This window comes from Stylophora pistillata, chromosome 1 (genome assembly GCF_964205215.1).
Source record: "Stylophora pistillata chromosome 1, jaStyPist1.2, whole genome shotgun sequence".
NCBI classification, from domain to species: domain Eukaryota; kingdom Metazoa; phylum Cnidaria; class Anthozoa; order Scleractinia; family Pocilloporidae; genus Stylophora; species Stylophora pistillata.
In genome coordinates this window covers 52,301,285-52,314,609 of record NC_142519.1, presented here as the reverse complement: position 1 = coordinate 52,314,609, position 13,325 = coordinate 52,301,285, and the positions used below count along the sequence as shown (strand labels likewise).

General features: G+C 39.0%; 1 long non-coding RNA gene across 1 annotated transcript; it reads right to left on the bottom strand.

Annotated features, from left to right (window-relative positions):
• Window positions 1-78: 78 nt before the first annotated feature.
• On the bottom strand, window positions 79-12,275 carry LOC148743031 (uncharacterized). The gene is made up of 3 exons (XR_015990246.1): window positions 12,204-12,275; window positions 8,026-8,097; window positions 79-150 (listed from the first exon to the last, which is right to left on the bottom strand). It is a non-coding gene; the product is annotated as an uncharacterized LOC148743031 (long non-coding RNA).
• Between the last annotated feature and the right edge of the window lie 1,050 nt (window positions 12,276-13,325).

Sequence of the window (13,325 nt, the reverse complement as noted above, 5' to 3'; positions counted from 1 at the left end):
GCCCGAAACCACCTCAGTTCCTCCCATTACTCACCTGGATGTAACAGCAGTAAATAAATATTTACCTTGGTTGGTACTTACAGTTCTTTGAGCCATGTAATCCTTTTCAAAACTAACAGGGGTAAGGTGAACTGATTATAGGACAAGTCCCTATCAACAAGAAATAATTCCATCAGGTAGTTAGATTTACATTGTTAAATAATGCTGAGAACTTTACATGACCCTCACCGGGTGGAGAGGGCTAAAAAAAGTTGCTGATTTAATTTTCACTTCAAAATAAATGGTAAGGATGGGCCTTAACGTTACCAAATATCAGTTAACTATGATTTCCTATCTCATCTGAGACAAATAACATTGCTCGATTAGCTTTGAAGGAAGGGTTTTCGATTAATATGAAGGACTCTCCAAACAAGTAGCCATGATAAGACTCTTAGGTAAAAGTATTACATAGCAAGATAATTCACGATTTCTCTAAATCGGTGAAAATTTTGACTTTTATGATTTTTCAGTTATCAAAAAAAAAAAAAAATTCTATGTCAGCGTTAAGGATGGTATGCCACTCATACTGGTGTATCACAAACCAATCAGATTGTCTCATAAGGGTATGTATCACGTGCCAATCAGATTGCCGCATTTTTTGTGTATCACAAACCAGTCAGATTGTCGCATTAGAGTATGAATCAAGTACCAACCAGATCAGAGAACTGGGGTATGCTTGTACAAATTAGAATACTGTCACTCATGCCAATCATGTAAGGAAATTAGGGTACCACAATAAGTTGCGAAGGAATCAACCCAACTTTGACACACGTCAAGATTAAAATTAAAGAGAATCGTGAGCTCATCTAGCTAGTGTAATAGTTCATGTCCTTCGTGAGGACTTTTTTTCGCTATGATTGGTCGGGATTAGAAAGGTCGTCTGGCCGAAATTCTCCCACCATTCGCAAGTTAAAACATGTTTTGTAAACCGGTCCTTTGCATCAATGATATTCGATTGTTAATCTTGTTTTTGCCTCCTTGTTGCTCTTTTTGCAAAGGTTGAAAAGACCAGTAAGTTATTTCGAATTTCTGCGTCGACTGCCTTAGTAAATATCCGTTTCTTTGCTTCTGAAAGTTCTCCATGAATTAAACGTTGTACTTCTGAGTGGTCCAAGCGAGTTCAATATTAAAGCAAAAGACCGCACTTTCTATCGATCGGTCCACTGGCGTAAAAACCCACACGGAAAGAAAAAAGTCGTAATGGGGTTTACGTCAGCGGTGAAAATTTATGCCCTCTAGCTTTTAAAACTTTCTCAGCCTTTGCTAGTCTTCAGAATTAAAGTGAAATGGTCAAGACGAACTAATTCTGAGAATCAGGTAGATTTTCTCGCCGGAATACTGATTTAGGGCTACTGTCAACAAGATAGAGTGCACAGAAACATTGTCCCATGTTGCGCTTGTATAGAAGAAACCCTAATACATGTATACATAAACTTAGAGTAGCTAGCGAGCTAAAAGATAATGATGATAATGACAATAATAATAATAATAATAATAATAATAATAATAATAATAATGGTGGCAAGTATTGCAGACGTGGTTTAAGTTTAACCGTTAAATTAAAGTCCGCGCCTATCGAAAGTAAGCCAAGTTCAGAGCGCCAAAGCTTATTGCGAGAAGTGATTAGGACACTTTGCTGTGTGTCGAGCAGTTTTGCTAGACTGTGAAGTGTCTCTGAATTGGAATTTTCAGCTACATTTAATTTTTTTGAATTTGTGAGTTAATTTATTATGGTAGAAGGACGACTACATCACCAGGCAAACGGAAGGTTGGGGTGAAGTGAGCAGATGAACAGAGATTTGTTGGAGTGTTAAAAGATGGCCTTGGAATTGGTGAAGTCGGACAACCCACCACGGTTGGAAAGTGGGAGAAACATGGGTTATATGCAAGCGATGCGAGCTCAGTCGATAGAGAAGGGATATGGTAATTTGGCTTTGACCAAACAGAATTTAAGGGATCAGGCCGCCAGACTCGAGAAGTTTGTCGGTAGTGTTGTAGATACGGTGCGTGCAGTGATCGTACGAGGCGAGCCAGCGCAAAGTAAACCGAGTTTATTGGAAGATTTGAATCATGATGATATCACTGCTGAGATACGGAATGCTAATTTTCTAGAAAACAGGACTAAAGTTAGCGAGCCGTGACGAGAAGAGCCTGCAAATAGGCCATTTTACAGTTGTGTACTTAGTTGCCAAGCCTTTGATTCAGAGTGAGGCTAAAGGTGACCTTGTTGTGATAGAGACCAGTATCTAGTTAGCATTATAACAAACTGATTTACATTCGAAAAGCAGCAAGGTTTGTATCATAACAAGGTCACCTCTAGCCTGACTACTGTTCAAAGGCTTAGCAACCAAGCACACAGCTGTAAAAGGGACTATTTGCATACACAAGATCAGTCTGAAGAGATGATGAACACCTTGAATGATTTCCAATGGGAGCTGTTGGAACAATCGTCACTGTTACTCACGTTAGTAAACACGCGTGAGGGTGAATATTCAAACCGGACCATAGATACGTGCATAAAACAAAAGCCAACTAAAAGCGGCTAAAAGTCCATCAATAATGTGATCAGTGTGCTAATGGAGAGGGAAAAAGCGACACCTACGGACAGTCCATTCATGTGCATATAGCTTGCTAAATGTATTCTGTACTCTGTGGTAGCTGCATTTTTCGTGTTGAAAGGATGGGAAAAGAACCCAAAGGACAAAGCCACAAAGTAAATTCGGGGTAGCCGAGTGAGAACTAGAAAAGAACTTATATAGAGAGTGTTGGAGATGGGAGAAGAAGTACTTCTAAAGCAACAGCTGAGTTGGAGAGGCTAAAGAAAAACTGGAAGTTGAACAAAAAGGAAAAGAAAAACCGCGCTCTTTTGCAAAAAGAATGTGGTTTGTTGAGAGCATCAACCCTTGTGAGCCATATCGATAGCTAGGCAGAAATCAGTGCTTCGAAAACTAAAGGCTAGTTTTAGTAGAAGGTAAAGGTAAGATAAACCCAAAGAACTAAACCGCAAGTTGACAGAAGAGTGCCCTGGCAGCGTACATACGACTATCACGAAGATGGCAGCGGAAGATCCAGGCAATGCTCGACCAAAATACAAGAAGGAATGTGAAGACCAGGATAGAATAAATAAGGGCGTGTTTAGTGACATTACTGAGGCCGAGGAGTTTTGGAGAACGTTTTGGGAAGAGAATGGGTCTGGAGATGAAATTGCTGAGTACCTTGAGGAAGTGGAGATTGCATTTAGTGAACGCGTGCCCCGTCTATCAGAAGAGGTTTGGGGCCTAACGAAAATGGAATCTTTTAAGATCATATTGAAAAATAAGAATTGGAATGCACCAGGCCCGGATAGGGTAGTAAACTACCGGTGGAAAAGCACATACTCACTACACGAAGGCATGGTATCTGCATTTAAAGCAGCTGCAGATACCTCAACAACATACCCTGAATGGTTTACAGAGAGAAAGACCAGTCAGTTATCGAAGCTAGCCGAGTTCACAAGTGAAAATCAGCTCTCTATCACGTGCCTCAGTACATTATACAAGTGGTTCACCTCATGTGCCTTGGGTCCTATGGATGAACACGTGGACAAGGATGAACTAATGGAAAAGAGCCAGAGAGGAGCGAAAGCGGAATGTAGTGGAACTACTGATAATCTTATGATAGATCGTATGGTTACGTTGGACTGTCATGAAAACAAGCGTAACCTCAGTGTCGCATGGATAGATGTGCGCAAGGCATATGACTGTGTTGACCATGATTGGTTGAGGAAGATCATGTGGCTCCACAAGTTTCCGAAATGGATTTTTGAGGTTGTCAGTAAGCTGTGCGATAGCTGGAACACAAAGATTGCGGCACACACCGTGAAGGGAAAGGAGCTGTCACCACCCATACGGTTCAACAGAGGCCTTCCACAGGGGGATGGGCTATGTCCGAGCCTAATAATTTGAACATATCAGCAAAGTTGAAATGGTAAATTGGCCACCGTTACGATTATAAAAGCTGACGTTTCGAGCGTTAGCCCTTCGCTCCGACGAAGGGCTAACGAAGGGCTATTGTATTGTAAGAACAGAGTTATGGCCACTAACCAGCTTGCATTGCCGGTGTTGTCATATCTTATGACATCTCGGCAATGGTGTGTAAAGCACAGTACAGGGGTTATAAGATCAACCGATACAACGGGATCATAGATGTGTTGGGAGGCTGGAGTGTGGACATGGAAAGATCCCTTAGGATGCTCCTAGGTTCTAGATGCAGAGAAATCTTAAGGCTAATGTAGGGAGCGGTCATTTCAAGTACGCTCCACATCGCCCGGATATTCAAGGCTGCTGTCTAACTGACCTCAAGATAGATTGTAAATAGTTAGCGAAATTGATGGTGACCAGTGGTCAGTCTTTCTAGCAAATGTTAATACGTAGTTTTTAAATTAGGTTTTTAAAGGAGCACGAGCTATCTTAATTAGTGTTATTACTTTCCCACCATTTTTGCTTGCTGTATATTATAGAAAGTTCTAATCCTGGTGGGAACATAGGTTACGTTGTTACGCCCTATGTTTTTTTTTCTTTTTAGTAAGCTCAGCACTAGAAGTTCAGTACAGCGATAAAAATAAAAAGGATATTAAACACACAAAGTAGAGAAAAGAAAATATTAGTTACAAATTCTCAATCTTAAGATTAAGTATGTCAAGCAAAAAAGGATTCCCCATGAAGGTAATATCCCGTATTTTGTTTTAAAGTCTGCAGAGAAACTAGTACGAAATATTAAAAGTCCGGCTGTGCATTCCACTGCTTAGCTGAGAAGTAACAAAAGGAGTTAAGACCAAAGGTAGTTTTATTAGGTTTAGTGGGGGAAAGAATTTAGTTACCACGAAGATCATAGGAAGAGGACCGGAGTGAAAACATATTCTTCATATAAACAGGAAAATGAGCGAAAAACAAACTCATATTACCGTAAGAGGAAATTCTGAACGCGCTTTAAAAACTAGCACATATAGCGTGTAGAGTTTTGAAAATAGCAAAAGTTCTGATAGGTTTTGTTTTGGTTCGGCACGTGCAAGTCTGATAAAACTGACGGCGTTTGCTTTTTTGCACCTTTTATTTCATTTGGCAAAGTGTTAGCTTTTCTTCCAGCCCATAACATTATTCTACTCATTTCATTTATCTTGGCCTATTCCGGGGTGTTAGCTTTGAAACGCTATTTATTTTATTTGTACTTTAGATTATTGCTTAACCGCCTATTGTCTATGCTTAGTTAATGATTATCTACGTCAAGGTTTATTTTTCTCGATTACTCCAATTGGTGTGACAATGTTACGCAATTTATGTCAGTCATTCGCTCATATTACGGCCTTGCGACAAAGAGAAAACCATGTTTTGATCGCTGTCAAGAGGTTGTGCGCTCCGCTACTCAATGTAAAATTGTTTTGTCTACTCCGCTACCCGCGCTTTTCAAATACGCTAGGAGCTCTACCAAAGTAAGTTACCTATATTGTTTATGCTCGATTTAGTTTATCGTTTCCTTCATTATTAGTTCAGTTGATTTCAAGAATAGGTCATTGTGCTGTGTCATCGTTTGTAAGTCAATTAATTAGCTTCGTTTCATTTTCTGTTACCTTCTAGTTCGAACCACACACACATAATTCTACCACATTTGCTATCGCAATCACACCAAGTATTCAGCAACTACCTTATTTATCGCTACCTGGCTACGTTCCATTTTGTATCACATAAAATTAAAACATTTGGGATTGTTACACGTGGTGCTTGTGCGTTCGTTTTGGGGCTCTATGTTCTGGCTATCCTTCCACTGCTAAGCGACGCTACCCTGTGATTCTCTGGAATTCACACAGGGAGGTGGTCCATAGTGAGGCTGGTGTCCTTTAAGTTATTTTTTCAGTATTTAGGATGATTTGTGCACCATGTTGTCACCTTACGCATCTGTTTAAGATTTTTTTCTTAGCATTTTCCACCACCAAGCGTAGGTTATTTAAACTTCTGAGCGACTTTCCAGACAAACCCTGCTTTTCTCAATTGGAAATTACTACACTGAACCCTAAAGAGAAAGCATTGTTTCACTGCAAACTCATCTCTTTTGGAATTACGTTTGTTTAAAAAAAAAAAAAAAAAAAGCAAAGAAAGAAACGGGAAAAAGAAATCAGTGAAACATTCTTCTTTTTTTAGGAATGAAGACGGAAATTTTCAATTGAGTAAAGCCGGGACTAGAGGAGTGCGATGTGAGTTGTCCACGCCTGAAATAATCTTATTACATCCATCACCGCCGCCCGTCTCATCTGTCGGTGGCTCATAATAAGCATTTGTCGTAATTTGACCTATTTAGCGGTTTGTTTGCAATTATATTCGGTTAAACTTCATTCTGTTTAAACCCTATCCGAATTTAACGTATTTACTTGCATTCTCATAGAGAAGCAACTTTAGTTAACTCTCTCACGACACCGAAAGCCCGCGCATAACCTGTTCGAAAAGCGAAAGAAAAGAAAAACGTCGTTGGTAAACACAATTTTTAAATAGAAATAAAATTCAATGAGAACTAAACCCGAGAAGACTTTAAATATGTGACATTTACCTAAAAAGCCAGTTGCGAAGAAATACTAAATTCTGAATTCTTGATCGTAATGGCGGCCGTCCAGTAAAATTCCTGCTTAAAATTTCTTTGGAGAGGAGTATGATTAAGAAAAACAATCGCTGTCAGATGCGGTTATTGACCATACAATGCACGATTAAAAAGTCTAGGGCTCGTCGAACATGACTATTAGTGATTCAGTCACGATTAACAGCCGTACTTTCCACGATTATTAATTGTAGTGGAACACTCTTTGCGACTAATAATGGCAAGAAAAGCCCTTTGCCATTAACAATCTTAATTTTAGGACTTGACGCCAAATAATCGTTGAATTTTTCTCCCCGTAAATTAATTTTTAATCTTAATTGTGTATAACATCATGTCTAATGTTGCGTGCGCACTCTTTTTAAGTTTCCTCATCGCATTTATCGCAGTGATTGTCATGTTAAACGTTCAGTTAACTTGACGCGTAATTTAGTTTTTCAGTCGTTCAGTTAATTTTAACCGGGCTAATTAGTTATTGTAACTGCTCACCCGTTCAGTTTTGCCACATATATACCTTAGTTAAGGAGGCAGTCAAGGCATAAGTTTTATGAATATTCACATAAGTTATGTGAATATTCACCTCAGCATAAATGTTTTGACTTTTTGCAGCTTGCTTGTGTTGTCGTTCGTTTGTGAAAAGTTTTACCAGTCTGGCTGATAATGAAGTAAGACGATTGAAGTTGGGATGTTGTGAACAAGTTATCTATAGGGCTTGATTTTTAGTAGCTCTAATGGTTCGAATCACGAATCCTTTTTGTATTGTAATCGGTTTCTGTGCCACGTTGATATTACTTAAGGGCTATGGGGTGTCCTAGGAGAGTAAACGGGCACTGGTGCGAGAGGGTAGATATGTCTAATTCTGCACAGGAAAGAGCGAAACGAGGAACTAGCTCAATGGATAGAGCGCTGAACTGTTGTGCGGGAGGTCGAGGGTCCGGGCCCCGGCCTGACCAACACTCAAGGTCTTAAAATAATTGAGAAGAATATGCCACCTTTTTATAAGATCAGGAAATGGTTAGATATTCTAGTCTTCTCGGATAGGGACGAATAAATGGAGGTCCCGTCTGCTTCAAGGTTAGGGGTAGGAGACGTTAATTTCCCACGCACGAGATAACTGTGTGATGGATGTCCTCCCCTGGGGTGGGATGGGTGGGTTACTGGGCCCGCAGTAATTGATTTGAAGTTGTTGTGGTGTCCCTGCCTGTCGGCAAATCTAATAAATCAGATATCTCCTGGCGCGGAACTGAGTTCTGTACTACATCTAAACATCATTTAAAACTTTTATGAAGTCCCTTAATGCAGCTAGAGCTGCAAAGAGTTGGAGCTCGGACAATCCATTAAATATTAACTTATGAATGTGTTACTTACAGGTGATACAACTTGGAGTTGTAAGTGAAGACTCCAAACGGTAGCTCCTTAATTTGGATATTATTCAAGGACCTAAGAAATGGAGATAGCTTAATTAAAGATCTCTCTTTGATTCCAAGAGTAAGTCGATGTCATTGAGTCCTTGTCACCATTTTTTGTAAAAATTGAGCTAGATAACTTAAACTGGGTATGTGTCAAAGTAGGATTTTAAGAGTGTTGCGAATTCTCTTAATGAACAAAAATGTAGCAAATTAGTGAACTCCTAACATTTTAAACACATTTAAAGTGTTTCGAATAAAACTTCTTTCAAAATAGCAAATAACCCCAAATTTGTTTCCTGATTCTTCATCATATGGCACGTTGGGAGCGAGGCAAAGTTTAGAGGCTGTTGCGGATGAATGATTAACTGACGCGTTGTCAGCCAATACGCAAGGTGGAAATTTTGCATCTCAAGTTTCATTGACTAAATATTACAAGAGTGTGGGGGTGAAAGATCTTAGGGGATAACATACGTCGTTAAATAGCTTCAGTAGGTTGAGGTACCAGTTGGAAGCCAAATCCCAATAGCAAGAATAGTAATTTAGGTGTGCATTCAACATTTTGTTTCCTCTTTGCGTTTTATTTTCTGTTTTTGTTTTTGTTTTTTGTTTTTGTTTTTGTTTTTTGTTTTTTTTGTTTCGTTTTTGTTTCGCTTTCGTTATGTTTGTTGGTCCATCTGGAAAAAAAATGAAGTTGTGTTTTTCATCCTTTTCTCTGTGTTAAAGATGTCTGACTGAACATTCCTTGAACCTTGCAAAATATCTGCACCCTTGATACATTTTGGTCTGATGCACTTATTCTAGAGTATCTGACATTGAGAAAATGCCAACTAACTGCAAGTGATCTTTACCAATAAAACGAGAAGCCCAACTAAACACAACAGACATAAGGAGTACGTTTCGCCATGGCAATTGAAAATCGGAACGAATCTTTTCTTACAGCAAAACACATGGAGATATGTGGTCTTTTCATGCATTTTAATTCGGTGGATCCAAAATTTTTATTTCCTTCCCTCGAGAATGATAAGTTTCCCAGCCTATCGAGCCTGATTATTGTTGTGGAGATTTCTGCTTAAATAGTAAAGTTGAGAGAGTTCCAAGAATTTAAGGTTTGACTTAACTTTTGAAACCAATCAAAGACAACTTGTGATAAAATTTAACAGAAAGCACAATTTGGGTTTATTATGTCAGATTAAAAGTTGATATTGAGTTTGTAGTATGGCCTGGCAAACCTGTGTTACATGCACAAATATTGATAGAAAGAACCACTTCCTGGAGTTAAGATCCTTGTCTCAAGGACATAGGGATGATGTATTTTTAACAATCTTCGAGGAGTAAGTGCTCTCTTTTGAGATCTTTACTTACTCATTTTGAAAAAAATAGGTCTTACTACGAGAAACTTCAGTCACCTTAAAGTAAGGACTGTTATCAGTTTTAGGCAGTATTTGTCACTCACTGTCAGTGCATATTCCTTGTTTTGAGAACTGATAGTTACTCTCATTTTGAGTGATATCAATCCTCATCTTTAGAACTTCCTGTTCCTCACTCCAGGACGCATTGTTAAGAAAAAAAATCCTTAATTCAAGGTATCTGGAAACATATAAACTGAACAGTGCACTAATAACATACGTATACACAATGCGAGTTACACCATTGAAGAAAGAGCATCTCGATTGATTGAACTTATGCTTGAGCTTCTTTCACTGAAGTTCCCACTTATGAACCACTTTCCAACGTCGATACAGCTCCAGGAATACCTAACAAGCCTAAAAAAAGCTACTTTACGAGCAGTTGACCGTGAGCGACACTTAAATATCGGACTATCGGCGAGCAGCGACTCGAGTCGTTTGAGCCCGCGGTTGAAATTAACAAAACATCAGCGTTTTAAATGTAAAATATATAGGTTGATAAAGTTTCAGAAGTCTTTAACAAAATGTTGCGGTGGCTTTACGGTAAATAGCGGGGCGGTAAATGTCGATCTCAGGCTAGCGACGTAGGTGGTTCAAAAGCGCCGTCCATATTACATTTTGCGTTTTGCTTAACTTCTTTTCTTTGTTTTCTTTTTGGACACAATAATCAGTTTCCTGGATTTATACATTAAAAATAGAAGTATTGACGCCATAGATGAAATATACGCTGCAAGAGATAAAAGTGTATTCGGAGTTTTGGCAAACTTTAATTAATTCACAAATGAAAAACGCATACTTTTGTACTTTTTCAAGATTATCATTGGCTCCTTTTTCACCCCAACACTATTCTTAGCAACAAAGGTCACCATTTCGTTTGTTTATCACTCGCCAAAAATAGTTACTATTAAATGTGTTCAAAAGTCTAAAATAGAAAAAAGTTTACAGGAATCGACCAATCGAGCGAGCGCCATTCATCACATCATACCTACAACTCGCTCTTGCGCAAGCGCAATTCACGAGTTAATAAAGGGCTAGTGATTGTCCTGAAAGAGTAAATAGGAACTGGGGCAAGGGGGCTGAGATTTATCTATTTTCGCACGGGAAGAAAGAGAAACCACTAACTCCAGTTACCACCCGCTACGGGACTGAGAAAATGGTACTGAAGTAACATAATTTAAAAAGTTGAAGTCCCTTAATGCAACTGAAGCTGCATGGAGCTGAAGTTTGGAAAAACAATACGATACTCGGATCATTTTTTTCAAATAGCCAACTGTCTTCAGTCCAGCATATGGATTCGTTGCATGCAAAAAGTCAAGATCAATTATTTTTATCATGATTGCTTGCGTTAAGGGAAAAAACCCTTGGAAACTGTTCCTATTACTTGTTTGGAAACTAAATTTGACTGGGTGGCTGATATGGGTTGAATAAATTAGATTAATAAAAAGTAAACAGCGTCCCTTCAACAACCTTTTTGAAACCTGTGGTACTGATGACAATGAGAATGGTATTTCTATGACAATGTGGAACCGGGTTTTTGGTGAATGATTTGGGTAAATTTAGATGTTAATGTTTTCAGCCTGTCACGGGGTCAGTATTAGTCTCTTAAAATTTTATTTCGTGTAGCACGCAATAGATGTTTTTTTTCACACAACTCGCACAGCTCGACAAATCGAATGAATAAATCATTACGCAGTTGTTTTGATGTTGTTTAAGTGTAAACGTTCATTGGGGTTTTGAAATGGTTTTTCCTTTTTTTTTTTCTAGAATAGTTCGTTATTAATGGTCATTAAGATGTGTTCGCTTATGAAAACGAAATAGATGTCCTCAGAGAGCGGAATTGGTCACCTACCATAGTTACAAATCTTATTCAAGTATCCAGTAACTGATGAAAAAAGATGCTTACCTCCGTTTAACTCACACGCTCTAACAATGCCACTCTCTTTTAATCTCATATTATGGCTGTCGGAGACCCTTGAACTTAAACACCCTAATACTCAGCTTTTAATTAACAATTGGTTTATGCTTTAGCGTGCGCTATCGAGTTATGGAGCACGCGGGAAGTTTGGAGAGCACGAAAGAAGCGTAATAGTTGCCGGAGGCAATACCTGAGGGCAACTCTAGCTTCTTGAGAGCTCTCCAAACCTCCCACGTGCTCCATAACTCAATAGTGCACAGCTCAAAGCATGAACCAATTGTTTTAGAACATAGCCGATTGAATTGTGCATCAAATCCGACGCGAAAAACGGACAACAATATCAATTGAAGCGAATCGTGACGGCGCCGATACCGAGTCTCCTTTTCCGTTCTTTTTCTCTTTTTCTGCCTCATTTAAGAACTCTGGCCCAAGGGAACAGGTCGACAAATTGTCTTCGTTTTGGGACTAGTAGGCCGAGTCTCTGTTTGTATCCATTATTGTCGCGATGTATATTATTTTTCCCCGCGCTAAGAATGGCCGCTCGCGCGAAAAAAAAAGTTTCTTGCGAAGCGATTTGCTCACGCTATCAGCGTGCACTATCGGGATTTTGAGCACGCTTACGTATACTGAATTTGATTGCGCGGCTCTGCTAGCTATGTTGTAACAAAAATTGGAGCTTTACAAACTCTTTTTGAGGCAAGAAATCAAAGAAGGAGCTTAACACTTATGTTAATGAGATTGCACTGTTAATAAAGAGATTTAGAGGTCGTTTTCTAAACAATCTGTCAAATATTAGCTTATGAATGTATTACTTACAGGTGAGTCAAATCGGAGTTGTTATTGAAGGCTCCAAGTGGTAGCTCCTTGATTTTATTTCCATTAAAGTACCTAAGAAATGGAAATAACTAAGTTTAAGATATATGCGTTATTAACCAAGCGTCAGGTCAAGAAGGCTGGATATCCAGCCATCTTGACCGAACAAGCTTGGTTAATGAAGGGTTTATCATATTGCAAAAAGATTTCGCTTTATTTAGAATTAATAATAACCTGTTTGCTTCGAGTGCAGGGAAAGAAAGCCAGCTGTGTTTGTAGTACAACAAACTTACGAGAGTCGTTTCTGTTTTATTTGTTTCGACTATCTTGTAACGCTTTTTGCGTTTCTGTGCCGAAATTGTCCAAGAGTTACTAAAGTAGTTCTTATTCTATTTCTTTCATGCGCGGGATCAAGGTGGGTAATCCCGAGTGGGCAAGAAGGGCCGATCTTGCCCGCTCCGGCAGCCAATCAGAACACCAGATTCGCTTCATCTTGCCGACGGGCGCTGCTTGCGATGTACAAGTAACCTTAATGGGTGGTCATGATTCCTAGAGTGAGTCTATGTTATTGCGTTCTTTTAGAAAGAGCTCGGGAACTGGAGTTAAAGTTCTATTTCATTAACACATGTACATATTTTCTAGCAAATGTGATGAAAGGCGTTTTCTGTATTTTTGTACGTCAGCTTTTTAATCAGAGGCGGTTGCACTATATATTGACCTCCTTAATTGCAATTTTCATAAGCGGAAGAAGCAGCAATGGGGAAGTCTTCCCGATTTTGAGCTCTAAAAGTTACCAAAAGAAAGTTTCGGTGCTTGAACCTGGAAGCCTAAAGGTACATAGTATAAAGATAAGTGGGCTGTTCATGTTTTCGAAATTGGAAAGCTGCACGGGACAAAAAAATGCCTTTTTACTAGAGCTGGATAGTGTGTTCAAAGATTACGATTTTAACCGAGTGCAAAGTAACAAAAATCGTTGATAAGCCAGTGCAGTGTTAACTCATTTACTCTCCAAATATTTGACATCTGACCTCTCCGTATAATTTCAAACCGTTCACAAAAGCTCACGAGTAAAGAGATTACGAAAGATTAAAATGGGTAAACTAGCTGTGTGGGTTCAGTTGTGAT